The sequence below is a fragment of the Macaca thibetana genome, chromosome 1 (assembly GCF_024542745.1).
Source record: "Macaca thibetana thibetana isolate TM-01 chromosome 1, ASM2454274v1, whole genome shotgun sequence".
NCBI lineage: Eukaryota > Metazoa > Chordata > Mammalia > Primates > Cercopithecidae > Macaca > Macaca thibetana.
In genome coordinates this window covers 81540125-81554627 of record NC_065578.1, presented here as the reverse complement: position 1 = coordinate 81554627, position 14503 = coordinate 81540125, and the positions used below count along the sequence as shown (strand labels likewise).

The 14503-nt window shown below is 36.5% G+C and overlaps 1 long non-coding RNA gene across 1 annotated transcript in view; it reads right to left on the bottom strand.

Annotated features, from left to right (window-relative positions):
* The window catches only part of LOC126943830 (uncharacterized), a 31811-nt gene extending 19008 nt beyond the window's left edge, over nucleotides 1–12803 (bottom strand). Inside the window, exons 1-3 of the long non-coding RNA XR_007721870.1 lie at nucleotides 12645–12803; nucleotides 4422–4496; nucleotides 3251–3370 (exon numbers count right to left, since the gene is read on the bottom strand). This is a non-coding gene — a long non-coding RNA (uncharacterized LOC126943830). The remainder of the gene's footprint in view (nucleotides 1–3250; nucleotides 3371–4421; nucleotides 4497–12644) is intronic.
* Between the last annotated feature and the right edge of the window lie 1700 nt (nucleotides 12804–14503).

Here is a 14503-nt window from a genome sequence, read left to right as displayed (position 1 = left end):
AGTTGTCATGCTTGAGATATTTTTGGTAAGTACAGCCAATAGGTTTTGCAGTAAGATTAAATGTGGGTTGTGAGAAGAAGAAGTAGGTCAAAGATTACTCAACAACTTTAACCTAAGCAACTAGAAGAACAGAATTACCATTAACTGACATGAAAACTATTGCAGGAAGAGCAAGGTGAAAAGATATATTAGACATGTGGTTTTGGATATATTAGGTGTGAGATGTCAATTGCCTGTCCGAGTTGAAATGTAAAGTGCACAATTGAGTCTACAGTCAAAAAAGATACTCAATCTGAAAACATACACTTGGGAATTATCCATGATAAATACTAATTACAGCCACAAGAGTAGATAAGGTAAACTAGGAAGTGAGCATAGTGTAATGAGAGAGGGAGAAAGAGAAAGAAAAAACATATCTAAGGCCTGTTCCAATAACCAACATAGAAAACTGGGAAGAAGCAGCCAATTAAATTGAAGGAAAACAAAGGAATGTGGAGTCCTAGAAGTCAAGTGAAAAATAATCATTTTAAGGAAGAGGGAGTGATCAATTTCATCATGATGCCAATAAGCCAGTTAAGAGGAGGACCAAGAATTATGAGTTAAATGTAGTAACTTAGAGATCTTTGGTGAAGTCGAAAGATGAGTTTCAATGGAGTCATAGGAGCAAAATCTTGGGATCAAGGGACAATGGAAAAGAGGAAGTAGAGAAAATGAGTAAAATTTTTTCAAGGAGTTTTGCTATAAAGATAAAGAAAGAAATGGAATAGTAGCTGGACAGTTAAGTAGGTAAAGTTAGGTATTTTTATGGAAAAAATTTCATGCCAATTGCAAAGATCCAGCAGAGGAAAAATAACAAGGCCAGAAAGTAGTAACATTTACTTCCAGTTGGATCCTGTAGCTCATTCTTTCCCTTTGAATTATAATTTCCATGCTGCTCCTGACCACCTATGAATTTGCTCAGTTCAATAGTCAGAAATCCAAACCCAAAGTGAGTTTTTCTCTGGTATTTCTTCCACCAGTTTTATAATACTAACATCCCCATTTGTTTTACGAGAAACTTGGAAATTATGTTATTATTATCCTAGAACATTACCTGTGTTCCTAGTCTCAGGATCATGTGAGGTTCTTGGTCTCAGGACCAACACTCACGGTCTCAGGCTCACCTTGATCATGGTTCAATGTTGCTTCATTTATCAACTACTGTCTGAGACCTCTGGGACAATTATTTGATCCATATTGTTGTCATGAGGAGCTTAAATTTTCTTCTCTTCTTCGTTGCACTGCCTTGCCTACAGCAATGCACCTGCTGACCAGACCCTTAATAAATATATGGCTTCCAGTCTCAGCTAAACCTTCAATATTATTCAAAAATCATTCTACTTCTTATTCAATGACTTTTCCCATAGTCCACAGCAGCTACTTAAATCTCTCAGGTGCTTATTTTCACATCTTTCTGTCATTATAAGATTATCTAGTTCACTCATTAAACACTTACTGAGACCCTACTATGTGTTGAATCCTATACATGGCACTAGTTGTACGAAGGTCTCATCTACAAGTATCTTGTAGCCTCACAAAAGGAAAAGAGTGGAATTAAAGAATAAGTTAAAAAGAAATAATGAAACAGATAAAACCATACACAGAACCAAACCATTTAAAAAGACTTTTAATACAATTTGGTTCATGTTTTAATATAGGTAGTAGTAAATTAAGTAAGCCCAGAAGAATAAATAATTGCACCAAAAGAGGCCTGGCACGGTGCCTTACACCTGTAATCCCAGCACTTTGGGAGGCTGAGGTGGGCAGATCATCTCAGGTCAGGAGTTCGAGACCAGCCTGGCCAACATGTTGAAACACTCTCTCTACTAAAAAATGCAAAAATTAGTCGGGCATGGTGGGCACCTGGAATCCCAGCTACTCGGAAGACTGAGGCAGGAGAATAGCTTGCACCGGGGAGGTGGAGGTTGCAGTGAACCAAGATTGTGCCATTGCACTCCAGCCTGGCTGATAGAGCGAGACTCCATCTCAAATAATAATAGTAATTGCACAAAAGAGTCAGAAAAGTCTGACAGAAGATGTGGTATTTGATTGGGGAATTAAAGCATACCCAGAAGTTTTATAAGTTCCATGAGAAGAAATTGGACAGAAGATAATCGTAAACAGGGAATTTCTTGAGTAAAAAAAGGAGGCATAAAATCATGTCTTCCTCAGGGAATAACCACTGAATCCAGTATTTTTGGTGGATACGGTACAAGATAAGGAGTTTTAACCACTTGTTTAGAAACTTGGGAACAATGTAAAGATTTTGAGGAGAATAGGTGGGGACATGTATGTATCAATTTAAGAACTATTACTGAGAGTTATGTGGAATACAGATTAGAGAAGAGGACAGCCTCAATGCAGTTAAGTGGAAACTATGGCATTATCTGGAAAATAAATGATAAAGATCCCACCTAGAGCAATATTGTCAGAAAAAGAAAGAAAGGAAGTGGGCTTAGTAAAATATTTGGGAAATATAATTGGAAAGTTTTTCTGATGGAAGATAATGAACACAGGGAGCTCCAAAACAGAAGGACCAGGAAGCAACAAAGAGGTTGAGTTTGAGATGCCTGTAAAGCATCTGGAGGCACATGTCCAGTAGACATTTGGAAATTTACATCTAGAACTTCTGGGAGATATTGGGGCTGGAAATATTTATTTAGATGTCATCAGGATGTAGGTGGAAATTAAAGTTGGAAGAGTGGATTAAATCCTCTGAGAGACTGTCAAGTAAGAAAAAAGAACATTCTAGGAAAGAATCATAAAAAAGATATACACTTTGAAGGCTCTTAGGGTTGTACCTAGAATATAGTCTCTTTACCATCTGTACTTGCCACCTATTTCCTCAATCTTATTAACCAATAAAAACTGACAAGGCTTAGCTCCTAAACTTAAATCTTAAAAAGTACTGGTCCCCAGCTCTTTGTTCTCCTAGCTTACTTCTTTTTTTTTTCTTTTTTTTATAATTTATTTATGTTCTCAAAGAGTGTCACATGATTTCTTCAGTTTCTCTTCCATAACTGCTGGCAGAACTGTCCTAGTGGTTGCACATTAGAGAATTCTTTCATCATTTGTTCATGGTAACACTATTTCATACGAAGATTCCATGGTTTTAGTTCATTTTCACCCATGTTATGCTTCTGATGAACACAAGTACTTTACTCTCAGAAGTTAGCTCTGGCATGGGGTGGATATTACAGGGCTTACTTACTCTCAGCAAGTGGTTCTTTTACATTCCAGCACATTAAAAATTCCATGTTGCCTCCTGACATCTTCAGACACCCAGTAACTTGTGCAGTTTTTGTCTTATAAGTTTTCTGGATATATTCACCTATGTCACAAAGTACATAATCAGAAAAACCTTTTTTTCATCAAGATATACTAATTCTACACCCTCAAATAAAGTGTACAGTTACACTAGACACAGTATGGCTTCATTTCAGCAATAAATTATAAACTAAAGGAAAAAGGCAAGATAACAACCCACTGCAGTCTTGAACTGGGATATTTCTAGACTTCCATTTAGGCACATGCAGGTGAGAAACCATCCTTGTTAATGGATTAGGCAGTTAATTGATATGTATTATACCTGAAAGTGGCCAGAGAAAAATGGAAAATGAGCATGCATTTTGTGCCCCACTCATGTATTTAAGCTCTCCCTATGTGCTTTTAACTTACACCATCAGCACTTAATATACAGATAACTCATTTTAAAAATGAAATGGTTAGAGTGTTATAATTTTTATAATTTCTCCACACTAATGCTTTATATAGTACATTTAAAGCACCCAATAAAATACATCCCAAGGATTTCTGCACCTCGCAAACTTTATAGAAATCTCTTGACTGGTGGCTAAAATGCTGGCCTACTTGAGATTGAATATAATAACTACTGAATGGAGCAAGCAATGAAATTATTCTTACTTATATGCACTCTCATGTCAAGGGTTTTAAAGCTCTTTACGTATGTTAAGAATTTGAAAAATATTCTTTAAATCTGAAATTAGGTTCTGAGTTTTTATTCATCTTCACTCTAAATAACCTTGTATCACTAGCAGAGTTTGCAATCCTTTCCATCACAGGTCATGAATATACCAAAGCTCTCTACTCAGAGTTTAGTCCTTTGGGTATCCATTTACCCTTCATCATACAGAAAATGGCCCATAGATGCTTATTCTTTGTGTTTTCTTCTATAAACAGTTTTTAATCCCCAGTAGTCCTCTCTGATCTTTTATGTATTAATCTTTTAAAGGCTTTATGAAAATTCTGTTAAAGTTTACAGCAATTATATCCTGTAACTTTTTTTTCCACTTAAAGCACTTCAAAGTAATCCTGCAGGTTAATGAAGCAAAATTATTTAGGGCAGGTCTGTGCTTCCTTACTTGTGGATGGTTATGCAGAGCCACGTTTGATAACCAAAGGTGTCTCCTTGTGGCACTGTAGTTTTGCAAACATATCTGTGAGGGATAGGAAGAACCATTGTTGGGTTGATTATAGAAGAACACAAACTCTATGAAGACTTAAACCTACTTCTATACTATTTTCAGGATCAGTAATTTCAAAATCATATGATCTGAATTTCCTTCCTGCCAGGATCTGGCTTTCCTTTCCGAAGATACTGTTTCTCCACCCACACTAAACAGCATTCCCTTCCTTCATCAACAGCTGTACATCTTTTGGTTCTTGCATTGGATGTCACAGGCCTCCACCACGTGCCTCCCACTCTTCCTGCAGTTGCCTGGTAAGTGTGGATGAGAACATATTTCTCTTAGTCATTCATAAGAGCTCAAATGACAAATGAATTTTTCTACCCCTGCTGCTCTCTAAACTTTAGGAAGTATCAAGTGAACCATTATCTATTTCATGATATTCAACTTGGGTGACCATGCTGGGAACACTTGCAATTTAATGCCTTTTTAAATGTATGGTTATGGGCTATATCGTATCTAGTCCTATTACATTTTTCTACAATATTCTCATTTTATTGTGCCATTAATAATTTATTATCTTTATTTTTATTATCAGATTATCCATTATTGTTTTCTTATTTGTTTTTACAATGGTTGTAAAAATAATAAAATCTTTGAAGCTATCTTGGGAGGTCACTAGGGTCCCCGAATTGCCCTCTGCCAACTTGTCATTATGCATACCCTTGCTTGGGTCCTACATGAGCAACTCCTAAATATACACCATAGACAATGTATTATTTATTCATTTTTTTAAAATTTGTGAATTGTGCATAATATATAAAACTAGAGATCAGATCATGGCGTTTAGAAAATGAAACCATTTTTCTGGCAACATAGAAAGACTATAATTCCTAGCAAAAATGCAAGTAAGTATGAAAACTAAGTGCCTCTAAGATATTATTGAATGACATCCAAATTAAGATCAAATGCAATAATTTGTAGGTTATAATAACTTAACAGTATAGTTAAAATATATCCCTAAAATTACAAAATGAGGATCAGAGAAAGTTTAACTTTTATTTTATTTATTTATTTATTTATTTATTTATTTATTTATTTATTTTTGGAGATGGAGTTTCTCTCTTGTTACCCAGGCTAGAGTGCACTGGTGTGATCTCGGCTCACCGCAACCTCCACCTCGGAGATTCAAGTGATTCTCCTGCCTCAGCCTTCCAAGTAACTGGGATTACAAGCGTGTGCCACCACACCTGGCTAATTTTATATTTTTAGTAGAGACAGGGTTTCTCCATGTTGGTCTTGAACTCCTGACCTCAGGTGATCCACCTGCCTCGGCCTCCCAAAGTCCTTCCTCCCAAAGGATTACAGGCATGAGCCACCGTGCCGGGCCCAGTTTAACTTTTATTTAACATTAAAAGTAGGAATGAGAAAAAGGTATCTTGAGATCTAATATTTGGATTTATGTGAGATTAGTTATTTTCTAAACTAAGAGAAAATCCACTGATTTCAAAATGCCTCGATTAACAATATTTCATTCATTTTCCTATTTATGTTTCTAAATAGTCCTAAATTCTAGTGTTCTTTCTGGAGAAAATTATTCAAATATATAACAAATGCGTAATTGCATGTAATGTCCATGAGGACAGAGACCATGTCTCTCAACAAATATTCCCTGAGTAAATCAATAAATAGAATATATATGTGTGTACATATATACACATTCACACATACATATTTGTAATACATCATGTATTATATATGTTACATAAATGTAACATATAATTAACACAACTATCGTTACATTTACAGTACTATACTTGGAATAAAATAGCATTTGGACAAACTGGAATTTTCACAGAAACTTTTTTATAATGACGTTATTTGGCATCATACGAGCAGAAATAGACAGTTCTTTGTGCACCAGAAAGTTAAATTCGGTTTTCACATTTATGTTTCCCAGAGAATACTTACAAACCAAAGTAATCTTTTTAAAAATTCTCTAGAAACATAGAAAAATATTTAGTTTTTGATTTTTGAGTGCACATATCAAGGCATGTCAGATACTTTTCTGATCCAATATCTAGTACCCTATTGGCTACAAACTGAGGAACTACCAATACTAATTAGCAACTATAGCACACATCTAATAGTTCTCCGAAAATATGTGCTGTAGTGTAACACAGAACTCTGAATTTTAACAGAGCACCCAAAAATAAGAGAAAATATTAAGTCAGTCTCATAATTGACCATTATGTCACTTACATTTTCTTATGCCATGCTTGTAAAGTATTTGCTAAAGTCCATTTGATTTTTCTCAAATGTGAAAAACAGATTTAATCTTTAAAAGATATTTCACATCTTCCTTTTTGTTGTGTTTGTTTTGTTTTGTTTTGTTTTGTTTGTTTGTTTTGAGACGGGGTCTCGCTCTGTCACCCGGGCTAGAGTGCAGTGGCATGATCTCAGCTCACTGCAACCTCCGCCTCCCAGGTTCAAGCAATTCTCCTGCCTCGGCACTCCCTAGTAGCAGGGATTACAGGCACGTACCACCAGGCCGGGCTACTTTTTGTATTTTTAGTAAAGACGGAGTTTCATCATGTTGGCCAGGGTGGTCTCGAACTCCTGACCTCAGATGATCCATCTGCCTTGGCCTCCCAAAGTGCTGGGATTACAGGCATGAACCACTGCACCCGGCCTAAAAGATATTTCATTTCTTTTTTTAAATTTCAACTTTTATTTTAGATACAGGGGTATCTGTGTAGGTTTGTTACATGGATATATTGTGTGATGCTGAGGTTTGGAGTATGGATTCCGTCACCCAGGTAGTGGGTACCCAATAGGTAGTTGTTCAACTCATGCCTTCACTTATAATTAAGAATATGTGATATTTGGTTTTCTATTCTTGCACTGATTCGCTTATGATTATGGTCTCCAGCTGCATCTATATTGCTGCAGAGGACATTATTTCATTCTTTTTTATGGCTGCATAGTATTCCATTGTGTATATATACCACATTTTCTTTATCCAGTTCATCATTGATGGGCACCTAGGTGGATTCCATGTCTTTGCTATTGTGAATAGTGCAGCAGTGAACATATGTGTGCATATGTCTTTTTGGTAGAATGACTTATTTTCCTCTGGGTATATATCTAATAATGGGATTACTGGGTCAAATGGTAGCTATGTTTTTAGTTCTAAAAAGGACATTTAATTTCTAACAAACATCCTTTCTTTGTATGTTTTATATGATTGAATACATTTCTACTCAGCTCTTAATTTCAAATCTTTAGAATTTTAAGTAATAAAAATTTTCAATAGTAGCTATTTCATTTACAACGTACTAAAATAACCTATCGTTTTATCTAGTGTCTGGGTTAGTGATGTAAGTTTACTGTATATTTAAATATATATACACAGAACATAAAACCTCACCATAATTCTATCCCAGAGATTTATACCTGGAAGCATCTTATTTATAAAGTTAATTGACAATCAGTCACTATTTTCTAAACAAGAAATCATGAAAGGAAGTAATCTTACATAAAATTTTACAACATATATTATATCATTAGCCAGGTTCTAGCTTTTATACTAACATGAAAAAATGTACATACAGATTAGAAACTCATCCACTGGGGCACCTAATAATTGGATCAGTGAAACCTTGAAACAAGAGCAATGTATACTGAGATATGTTTAAATGTTCTTTGATTTTTCTTATCAATTTGAAGCTTTCTGAATGTAAGATACATGCTTATTTAAATATAGAAAAATGACATTCAAGAATGGTTGAATCCAAATGTAAAGGCAGTATGCTGTCTCAGGATTTTAGCTGGAAAGAAATAGCATGGTTTAAATTGGGTAATTAGAGGAGGTTTTAAAAGGCAGCTACTTATTAAGGTCTTGGGTTAGTAACAGTGAGAAGCCAGCACTAGGTCTGATGGGAAGTGGAGCCGGGTTGTCAACCCTAATAAGGAGACAGAGAAGACCACCTTGCCAACGCAGCCAGCCCAAGGTGACCCTATAGGAGGGGAGCTGATGAAATACATTCCTCATATTCAGTGTTTTGCCTTTCTGCATTAGTCAAACCCATCCAGAAGCCAGAAAGCATGGAGCCACTGATAGAGTCCTTAAAGCAGAGCAGAGTAGAGAAGGTAGTAAATGGACCTGAAGGAGCAAATAGAAGATATTGAGCACAGAAGGGAGCTGAAAAGGACAATTCATCACAGGACCAAGAAAGTAGACAAAGGAAATGTACAATGCCAAGGGAAAAGCAATAGGTTATCAACTGAACTATGTAGGCAAGAAAAATGAATGAGAAGTCATCCTTCTCTCAACAAAATGTCACAGTTGGATTTATAAGCAAGAACGTATCTAAAAGAATAGTGGAAAAAAATACTGAAAAAATAAGTGAAGGGAAAGGAATTAGCAATTGTAGTTATGACTACTACCTACCAAACTTTGGACTAGGTAGTTTTTTAAACAAGTGATAGCTTTTAATTTTATAACTCAGCAGTGAGAAAGTTTTGATTATAACAATTTTAATGATATGGAAACTGCAACCTACAGGGGAACCTGCCCCCTTGACCCCACTATAAGTGCACCTGTATATTACCACTTAGTCTCTACCAAACAGTTTAACTACCAAAGTACAGGCTTCCCTTTCGGGCGAGCATAGTCTAGTGATGAATCATCGCTCTGGCCTCAAGATTTTCTGGCCTACAAAGACTGGATGGAAACTCGCGTCCCCTTTCCAGCAATGTCTGCAGCTTCTTGTCTCACCAGGATCTCCTGAGAGAATGAATAGACAGATTGTGCTGCTTAGTATGCCAAGTCACCTTCTACTAGATCTCCCACCCTTTCCCCTACAATGGAGCTGGGGAAAGGACGCCAGGCATATAGTCTTACACCATGTATGGAATCGATTAGGCAATTCTACTTGGACCTAAAAAATAATAACCTTACTTTTCTTCCAACTTAAAATTGGTTGTTACGATCCCACACTCTTAAAGCTATTTCCAGCAAGTTTACATTGTAGCCATTGCAGCATTTATTTGTCTTATCAAATCCCTTTTATCTACAAAACTAATTTTATATTCTCTTGGTCGGGCTTTACAGTTTTCCTTAGAGCTCTCCCATATATAACCACAACACACTCTTGAGATTTAATAATAATAACAGCTAACATTTACAGAGGGTCATGCCCTGGACTGGGATCAAGACACAGTTTATCTCATGCAGTCTTCCCAATGGGTCTATGAGGTAGATGCTATTATTAGCCCCATTTTAGATCTGAGTAACTGAGACTTAACTTAGATTAAGCAGTTTGCTATTGTTGACACAGCGAAAAGTGTCAAAGATAAGATTCAAGCCCGGAAATTCTGGCTCCACAATCTGAGTGTTTAACCATTGCTCTTTGTTGCTTCTCAATATATTAAAAATAAATCCTGTTTTCCACTCCACCACCCTAATTCTCCCAAGCAAATGACAGAGATAGAAAATTTGGTTTACATTTTCTTTTTCAGATAGTCACATTTTTATTTATTCTTAGTTTTTTACTCATTACTTTCCCTTATGTCTGGTTACAAAAAACATCTTATTTTCCCCTCAATTTGTTTGTTTGTTTGACATAGTCTCACTTTGTTGCCCAGGCTGGAGTGCAGTGGTGTGATCTTGGCTCACTGCAACCTCTGGTTCAAAAGATTCTCCTGCCTCAGCCTCCCAAGTAGCTGGTACTATAGGCGTCCACCACCACACAGGGCTAATTTTTCTATTTTTGTAGAGATGGGATTTTACCATGTTGGCCAGGCTGGTCTTGAACTCCTGATCTCAGGTGATCCACCCGCCTCAGCCTCCCAAAGGGCTGGGATTACAGGTGTGAGCCACCACACCTGGTCTTCCCCTCTACTTTGATTAAAGCATCATCCAGCATACCAAAATTCTCTACAACTTTCCAAGTGATGCCAATTAAGCAATGGACATTATCAAGCCATCACTTTGTGTTCAGATTTGTCAGTGTAACAAAAACACATTCAGCCAAATTGTCCATGCAGGCAAATAGTGTTAAGCGCTACCTCATGGAGGACTTTTCCACTTCTGGTCAGGTAATCACCAAGCAGGGAAATAGTGAATAACAAAATGTACAAACTCTGATGACTACATTAGTGGCACATAATTAAAACCAAAAATATTTGCATCCTTTAAGTATTAAGGAGACTGGTTTCAATATGGCAAAAATCAAACCTTCTTTACTAATAATTAAAGAATTCTGAGTGGAATCTGAGACCTACAGGCAAAATCATTTTACTTGAGTTTTCAATATAATAACATTTTCAGTATAATAATGTTTGAAATACTGGCTAACCAAAGTCAGATGTGAGAAAAATAGCTTCAGAAATGCCAGACAAAAGAAAAAGAAAGATTTTCAACATTCTCCAGAGAAGACACCAAAATTTAATAGTTTTACTTTGGTATATAGCGCAACATAAAACTTCTATCCATATATATTTTCTTTACATCCATGATAATATGCCCAGGAGTTTTTTTTTTTTTTTTTTTTTTTTTTTTTTTTTTTTTTTTTTTGTCCTATATTGGCTTTGGCTAGGAGTATTGTTTTCGATTCTGCAGTTTTATAATTTTGTCTTTTTTGTCTCTTATCTCAGTCAGCTAGCATAAAATTATTGTTTTTGCTCATTTCTTATGTTTTATCATATGTAATTGGGATAGGTACTCCCGGGACTGTGGAACAGCTGGAGTTACTATGAAGCTGGCGACATCAATTTTGCAGCCAGCCTGACATTGATTTAAAATGCATTTCAGACTGATGAAAGGTGGTGGATTCACAGTCCCTGAGACTGAAGTTCTCTGGTTCCTCACGGAACAAAGAGCGCCCGGGGAACTGCAGTGCCCCATAAACTTGCTTCAGCTGTGAGGTGACATTCACCAGAAAGAGGCATGTTGGGTAGCTACAGCTGAAAGAACTGGATTATCGGTAAGCCACATATCACTTAGTCTGAAAAGAGTAGTTTAATTGTTCCTGTTGTTAGATGAATCAAATTAGAGTATCTTCACTATAGTTCATTTAGCAATAATTTTCAGTTTCTTATCATGTTTTTTTCCTCAAAATGCCTAGATTTTTCCAACATGTGAGATTTCCTGGAGATTTAAATTTGTTCTTATTCAGAACTTTTCACTAACTTCCTATGCAAAATAAGGCAAGCTCTTTGGTCTCTCTATGATTCAGTTAATATCTCTGTTAAAAGGTGGTTAAATTAGCTGGTTTATAAAACACCTTCCAATTCTAAAATCCGGATATATGATCCCAGTTTATCACAAGAGAATAATTTACCCTAAAATTCCATAGAGATACCTTGGAAAAGTAGTTCATTATGCTCTATCATATTTTCTGGATTCTAAAATATGATAGACTTCTAGAATTCAGAATAAGGGCAATCTTCTGTGATTTTTAACAACAATTTGTGGAAGTGCATCTGGAAAGATTTTATTTGTTCCCATTTACATGGTGAATGGCAATTCTAGCCATTTCCTGTCTCTTGCCTGCATAATTTCAGTTAAACAAAACAAAACCTGAGACAACTAGTCCATCTTCCCAATGGCAAGATAAACACTTTAAGACTGAGCTATAAGGAACAAGCTCAGAAAAGAAGCTTATTGGAATTTGCTATAACCAACCTGGTTCTCCATCATTCAGAAATAGTCTTATGGTGTGGGTCATGCTATTTGCCTCAAAACAGAGTTTTCTAGTTACACAGACCTCATATTGAAATGAAACTGGAGGGGAAAAAACATAGCTCCCTAGAGTTGTCTTGTTACCCAACAGATTTAAAACAGAGCTAATGGAATAAAGGGAGAATGATAAGCTGTAGGAGACATACAAAGTGTGTGCTCCACTGGATTCTGATCAAAATCAGGGCTTAGGGTTTTGGAGCATCTAGACTGTTTGTGTGTGCCATTGTATCTTTTATTCTTTCTTCCATTCTCAATGTCTAGCAACTCCAATTCACCTAATCTCACTCCCACAACACACACAGGCACACATTCGTACATAAAACACGAACATACCAACATCTAACTCAATCTACCTGCTTAGTTCCTATATGTTTACATCGTTGTAACCAACAGTCATCTGTCAGCATGTTATATGATCAAAGACAACATACTCAGGTTGCAGGGAATGTCAGCCATCTCCTTGTGTCTCTCAAAAGATAATGCTGGCTCTGTTTGGTGTTGTAAAAAAAGTTTATAAGAAAGTTGCCGTTGGGGCTCAGAAAACTATACCCCAAAGTATAATGCTTTGGAATGTTGAGTACTTTGAACCAAAGGAGATTGGAAGGCCTCAGAAGCCACCTCTCTCTGGCCTTCTCCTGCCCTGTGATCTCCTGCCCTTATGTCTCAGCTAAAGCACATCACAAAAGGCAGAATTCCTATTCCCTAAGACAGGTCATAGAAACTAGAACTCTTCTTCTCCAAAGCAAGCTATAAAACCTAAAACTATTATTCTAACCTTCCTCTACTTTTCTGTGTCGGAGCTGGCCATAAAGAAATTCTGTGACCCACCTTGTCGGATAGTAGGTCATAAGACCCTCCTTCCAGAGGGGTCCTACCTGTACCCAGGAGGCAGGAATGCTACATAGAGCAGCCAAGAAGAAACTGGGCAGGCTATTCCGGGTTTCCCACTCAGTCTATTACAATTAGATCATACCCTGTTGCCCAATCACATTTCTACATAGCTGTCTATTCTTCACTGAAACTAAGCATAAAAATAGTTTTCCTCACGTCTTTGAGTCTTCATTGCTGAAGGCTCCTATGTCACATAAAATTTTGATTAAATAAGTTTGCTATGCTTTTCTCTTGTCAACCTGTCTTTTGTTATAGAAGTGTCAGCCACGACCCTTACATTGGGCAAGAAAAGGTATCACGCCTTTCCAATCCTACTCTATCTACCTTCCCCTTTATAATCCAACATTTGGAAAAAAAAAAATGTATGTTTTCTTCAACCAGTGCTATTTAATTTCTATGTCAAGGAAGAGAAATTCAAATGGCTTATTAACATTGTTACTAAGGACCTAATGCTAGTTAATTTCAATAGATAGATGCAGAAAAAATCATCTGTATTTTCACTCTCAAGGCTAATCATTTTGCTTTTTCAGAGACATTAAAATAAATACATAAAGGAAATAATACATTTACCCACTAGAGAGGTCAGGCTTAACTGCTTATCTACCAATAAAAGTCTACTCAATGAGGAGAGAAAAGGAAAAATAATGGATAATGAGGAGTGATTATTTTGAATAGAAGAATGAAGAATAAAGCCAGTTTTAGCACCAAGTCCTTGGTATGTAACAGCGTATATGTTATCAGCAGCACTAATGTTGACCTCAACACCATGGTTATGCTTTTGAGTCAACTTTCTGAGCCAAGAAGGGCCATGAACCAAGTATCACAGGCCTCATGTCTGATTAACAGGAAGCGTGGGTAACAACTGTGCTGTCTGTTTCCTCTGGCATACTTAGCAGTGTGTTATGTACATGATAGGTGACTCCATATCTTTAATAAAAAAGATACTCTAAATTATGCTTCCTTCATAGCTAGATGGGAAACTGCATGGCTGAGAAGCAGCCTGGAGAGGTGGAAATCACTGTGGACCTTTCATCATGTACAAGAAAGCTTCTAACTAATTCTGAGTTTCAATTTCTTTAAAAGAAATGATAATAATAATGCCTTTCTTGCCTGTTTCACAGATTTGTTATGAGCATCTAATTAAATAATATGATAGCATTAATAGCATCTTCCATCACTGTACCCTTACATAATAAACAGAAGCAAAAGACTTCATGAGCATGATCTCCATTAGCCATTAAAATAAATCTGTGAAATGGGTAATATGGACCCAGTTTTGCCACTGAAAACAGTTAGGCCCAGAGAGTTAAAGTTCCATAGATTATAAATGAGAAAGCAATGAGGCTCAATCCAAGGATTTCAGGTGACATCTTGTGTAAGGGATATCAATGAGACTTTT